Below are 6000 nucleotides of genomic sequence, written 5' to 3' on the forward strand. Positions count from 1 at the left end.
CACTGCGTCTACACTCCTCAACATTCCCAGACCACTGCGTCTACACTCCTCAACATTCCCCAACCACTGCGTCTACACTCCTCAACATTCCCAGACCACTGCGTCTACACTCCTCAACATTCCCCAACCACTGCGTCTACACTCCTCAACATTCCCAGACCACTGCGTCTACACGCCTCAACATTCCCAGACCACTGCGTCTACACTCCTCAACATTCCCAGACCACTGCGTCTACGCTCAACATTCCCTGACCACTGCGTCTACACGCCTCAACATTCCCAGACCACTGCGTCTACACTCCTCAACATTCCCTGACCACTGCGTCTACACTCCTCAACATTCCCTGACCACTGCGTCTACACTCCTCAACATTCCCCGACCACTGCGTCTACGCTCCTCAACATGCCCCGACCACTGCGTCTACACTCCTCAACATTACCCCACCACTGCGTCTACGCTCAACATTCCCTGACCACTGCGTCTACACTCTTCAACATTACCCCACCACTGCGTCTACACTCCTCAACATTCCCCGACCACTGCGTCTACACTCAACATTCCCAGACCACTGCGTCTACACTCCTCAACATTCCCAGACCACTGCGTCTACACTCCTCAACATTCCCAGACCACTGCGTCTACACTCCTCAACATTCCCAGACCACTGCGTCTACGCTCAACATTCCCTGACCACTGCGTCTACACGCCTCAACATTCCCAGACCACTGCGTCTACACTCCTCAACATTCCCTGACCACTGCGTCTACACTCCTCAACATTCCCTGACCACTGCGTCTACACTCCTCAACATTCGCTGACCACTGCGTCTACGCTCCTCAACATGCCCCGACCACTGCGTCTACACTCCTCAACATTACCCCACCACTGCGTCTATGCTCAACATTCCCTGACTACTGCGTCTACACTCCTCAACATTACCCCACCACTGCGTCTACACTCCTCAACATTCCCCGACCACTGCGTCTACACTCAACATTCCCAGACCACTGCGTCTACACTCCTCAACATTCCCAGACCACTGCGTCTACACTCCTCAACATTCCCAGACCACTGCGTCTACACTCCTCAACATTCCCAGACCACTGCGTCTACACTCAACATTCCCAGACCACTGCGTCTACACTCCTCAACATTCCCCGACCACTGCGTCTACACTCCTCAACATTCCCCGACCACTGCGTCTACACTCCTCAACATTCCCCGACCACTGCGTCTACACTCCTCAACATTACCCCACCACTGCGTCTACGCTCAACATTCCCCGACCACTGCGTCTACGCTCCTCAACATGCCCCGACCACTGCGTCTACGCTCAACATTCCCCGACCACTGCGTCTACACTCCTCAACATTACCCCACCACTGCGTCTACGCTCAACATTCCCCGACCACTGCGTCTACACTCCTCAACATTACCCCACCACTGCGTCTACGCTCAACATTCCCCGACCACTGCGTCTACACTCCTCAACATTACCCCACCACTGTGTCTACGCTCAACATTCCCTGACCACTGCGTCTACACTCCTCAACATTCCCAGACCACTGCGTCTACACTCCTCAACATTCCCAGACCACTGCGTCTACACTCAACATTCCCAGACCACTGCGTCTACGCTCAACATTCCCAGACCACTGCGTCTACACTCCTCAACATTCCCAGACCACTGCATCTACGCTCCTCAACATTCCCCAACCACTGCGTCTACACTCCTCAGCATTCCCAGACCACTGCGTCTACACTCCTCAACATTCCCAGACCACTGCGTCTACACTCCTCAACATTCCCTGACCACTGCGTCTACACTCAACATTCCCAGACCACTGCGTCTACACTCCTCAACATTCCCTGACCACTGCGTCTACGCTCAACATTCCCTGACCACTGCGTCTACACTCAACATGCCCCGACCACTGCGTCTACACTCCTCAACATTCCCTGACCACTGCGTCTACACTCCTCAACGTTACCCGTTTGTGCGTGATTTGTTCAGACGTTTCAGGCTTTTTGAGTTCTGGCTTTTTTGTACGAGCCAATAGAGAAAAATTTCATCTGTGACATTAATTGCTGCCATGTTTTGCCAAGGGCAGGAAAACGCTCTTGGTCGCGTAGAAGCGCACAAAAGAGCACAATTTGCGTGTTTCCATGTATCTCTATGGGAATAAAAACACACTACAAACGCATCAATCTGCCTGAACAGCTCCACAACTTTATCGAGCTTCAGGTGTCCTTCGCGACTTGAAGAGACGTGAACCCTCTTTATAGAGTAATATGGAGTGTTTTGCAGCTTCGCGCTTCGCGGCGCTCAGGTGTGACCGGGGCCTTAGCAAATGGTATGACAGACCTACGGCGACCTCTTGTGGATGTTTTAAAAATTGCAACTTACCCTTCAGGGGGGAGTATTCTATATTTTATCTCTTCTGGGCTCTCATGGGGAGATCTTTAAAGGGTAACTCCACTTTTGTGGGGAAAAAATATAGCGAATAAAAAATAATCTAACATATACAATTCTTACAGAAGTCATATTGTCATAACAATTATTAGTAATTATTAAATATAGTCGCTCCTCTCAATGTGCAGCGCTGTCATTGTCTGTAATATGCAATATGTGATAAGTGTCACCATAGCTGGTGTACAGGACCGCCCCCAGAGATGCCATTTCCTGCTGTGTGATTGGTTCCCTGATTTTCCCAGAAATCTGCACTAAGATACAAGTCAGATTTTAGGCGTCCTCTGCAACAGAAATTTCAGTTTTGGGGAGATACTCCCTGAGGGTTAAATACTAAAAGGATGCAGACCCTGCCGCTTTCCTCATCAGAACACCAGGTAATTATAATGAACCCGACCCTTCTATTCAGAATCAGTCTGCATAGGGCATGAGGAAACAAACTGTTATTTCTTCAGAGCAACAACAGGTAGGAATCTGCAGCAACATTTGTTAAATTCCCCAAGGGTTAAATATTTCTAAAGGGATGCAGACCCTGCCGCTTTCTTCATCAGAAAACTGAGAGCACACCAGGCGATTATAATGAACCAGAATCAGTCTGCACAGGACATGAGGAAACAAACAAAAATTATTTCTTCAGAGCAACAAAAGGTGGGAATCTGCAGCAAAATTTGGTAAACTCCCCAAGGGTTAAATATTAATAAAGGGATGCAGACCCTGCCACCTTCCCCATCAGAACACTGGGAGTGCACCAGGTGATTACAATGAACCCGACCTTCCCATTCAGAATCAGTCAGCTCATGACCCAGGGAAACAAACAGATATTACTTCAGAGCAACAAAACCTAGGAATCTGCAGCAATATTTGTTAAATTCCCCAAGGGTTAAATATTTCTAAAAGGATGCAGACCCTGCCACTTTCCTCATCAGAACACAGAGTGCACCAGGTGATTATAATGAACCCAGCCCTCCCATTTAGAATCAGTCTGCACATGACACAGGGAAAGAAACAGCTTTTTCTTCAAAGTAGCAAAAGGTAGGAATCTGCAGCAAAATGTGTTAAATTCCCCAAAGGTTAAATATTTATATGGGGATGCAGACCCTGCAGCTTTCCTCATCAGAACGCTGAGAGGGCACCAGGTGATTACAATGAACCCGACCCTTCTATTCAGAATTAGTCTGCAAAGGACATGGGGAAACAAACAGCTATTTCTTCACTACAGCAAAAAGGTAGGGATCTGCAGCAAAATTGTTACATTCCCCAAGGGTTAAATATTTTTAAAGGGATGCAGACCCTGCCACTTTCCTCATCAGAACACTGAGAGTGCACCAGGCGATTATAATGAACCCGACCCTCCTACTCAGAATCATTCTGCACAGAACACGGGGGAAAAAAACAAAGCAACAATAGGTGGGAATCTGCTACAAAGTACTGATACTTGGTTGTGTATTCTCTAAAAGGGGCGGTACTGGGAGGTGGGTAGGGGGTGGAACCAAGGGACAGTGCTCAGAGGTGGGTGGAGGGTGAAACTAAGGGACGGTGCTCAGAGGTGGGTGGAGGGTGGAACCAAGGGGCAGTGCTCAGAGGTGGGTAGGGGGTGGAACCAAGGGACAGTGCTCAGAGGTGGGTGGAGGGTGGAACCAAAGGACGGTGCTCAGAGGTGGGTAGTGGGAGGAACCAAGGGACGGTGCTCAGAGGTGGTTAGAGGGTGGAACCAAGGGACGGTGCTCAGAGGTGGGTAGGAGGTGGAACCAAGGGACAGTGCTCAGAGGTGGGTAGTGGGAGGAACCAAGGGATGGTGCTCAGAGGTGGGTAGGAGGTGGAACCAAGGGACGGTGCTCAGAGGTTGGTGGAGGGTGGAACCAAGGGACAGTGCTCAGAGGTGGGTAGGAGGTGGAACTAAGGGTCGGTGCTCATAGGTGGGTAGTGGAAGGAACCAAGGGACAGTGCTCAGAGGTGGGCAGAGGGTGGAACCAAGGGACGGTGCTCAGAGGTGGGTAGTGGGAGGAACCAAGGGACGGTGCTCAGAGGTGGGTAGGAGGTGGAACTAAGGGACGGTGCTCAGAGGTGGGTAGTGGGAGGAACCAAGGGACGGTGCTCAGAGGTGGGTAGGAGGTGGAACTAAGGGACGGTGCTCAGAGGTGGGTAGTGGGAGGAACCAAGGGACGGTGCTCAGAGGTGGGTAGGAGGTGGAACTAAGGGACGGTGCTCAGAGGTGGGTAGTGGGAGGAACCAAGGGACAGTGCTCAGAGGTGGGTAGGGGGTGGAACCAAGGGACAGTGCTCAGAGGTGGGTGGAGGGTGGAACCAAAGGACGGTGCTCAGAGGTGGGTAGTGGGAGGAACCAAGGGACGGTGCTCAGAGGTGGTTAGAGGGTGGAACCAAGGGACGGTGCTCAGAGGTGGGTAGGAGGTGGAACCAAGGGAGGGTGCTCAGAGGTTGGTGGAGGGTGGAACCAAGGGACAGTGCTCAGAGGTGGGTAGTGGGAGGAACCAAGGGATGGTGCTCAGAGGTGGGTAGGAGGTGGAACCAAGGGACGGTGCTCAGAGGTTGGTGGAGGGTGGAACCAAGGGACAGTGCTCAGAGGTGGGTAGGAGGTGGAACTAAGGGTCGGTGCTCAGAGGTGGGTAGTGGGAGGAACCAAGGGACGGTGCTCAGAGGTGGGTAGGAGGTGGAACTAAGGGACGGTGCTCAGAGGTGGGTAGTGGGAGGAACCAAGGGACAGTGCTCAGAGGTGGGCAGAGGGTGGAACCAAGGGACGGTGCTCAGAGGTGGGTAGTGGGAGGAACCAAGGGACGGTGCTCAGAGGTGGGTAGGAGGTGGAACTAAGGGACGGTGCTCAGAGGTGGGTAGTGGGAGGAACCAAGGGACAGTGCTCAGAGGTGGGCAGAGGGTGGAACCAAGGGACGGTGCTCAGAGGTGGGTAGTGGGAGGAACCAAGGGACGGTGCTCAGAGGTGGGTAGGAGGTGGAACTAAGGGACGGTGCTCAGAGGTTGGTAGTGGGAGGAACCAAGGGACAGTGCTCAGAGGTGGGTAGAGGGTGGAACCAAGCGACGGTGCTCAGAGGTGGGTAGGGGGTGGAACTAAGGGACTGTGCTCAGAGGTGGGTAGTGGGAGGAGCCAAGGGACAGTGCTCAGAGGTGCACACCCCAGCAGCCGGCATCAATAGACCCTCCAGCACACCCCAGCAGCCGGCATCAATAGACCCTCCAGCACACCCCAGCAGCCAGCATCAATAGACCCTCCAGCACACTCCAGCAGCCGGCATCAATAGACCCTCCAGCACACCCCAGCAGCCAGCATCAATAGACCCTCCAGCACACCCCAGCAGCCGGCATCAATAGACCCCCCCCCAGCACGCCCCAGCAGCCGGCATCAATAGACCTTCTAGTACACCCCAGCAGCCGGCATCAATAGACCCTCCAGCACGCCCCAGCAGCCGGCATCAATAGACCCTCCAGCACACCCCAGCAGCCACCATCAATAGACCCCCCAGCACATCCCAGCAGCCGGCATCAATAGACCTTCTAGT

This window comes from Staurois parvus, unplaced genomic scaffold (assembly GCF_062004578.1).
Source record: "Staurois parvus isolate SC_StPar_1 unplaced genomic scaffold, SC_StPar_1.0 ptg002450l, whole genome shotgun sequence".
In the NCBI taxonomy this organism is placed as follows: domain Eukaryota; kingdom Metazoa; phylum Chordata; class Amphibia; order Anura; family Ranidae; genus Staurois; species Staurois parvus.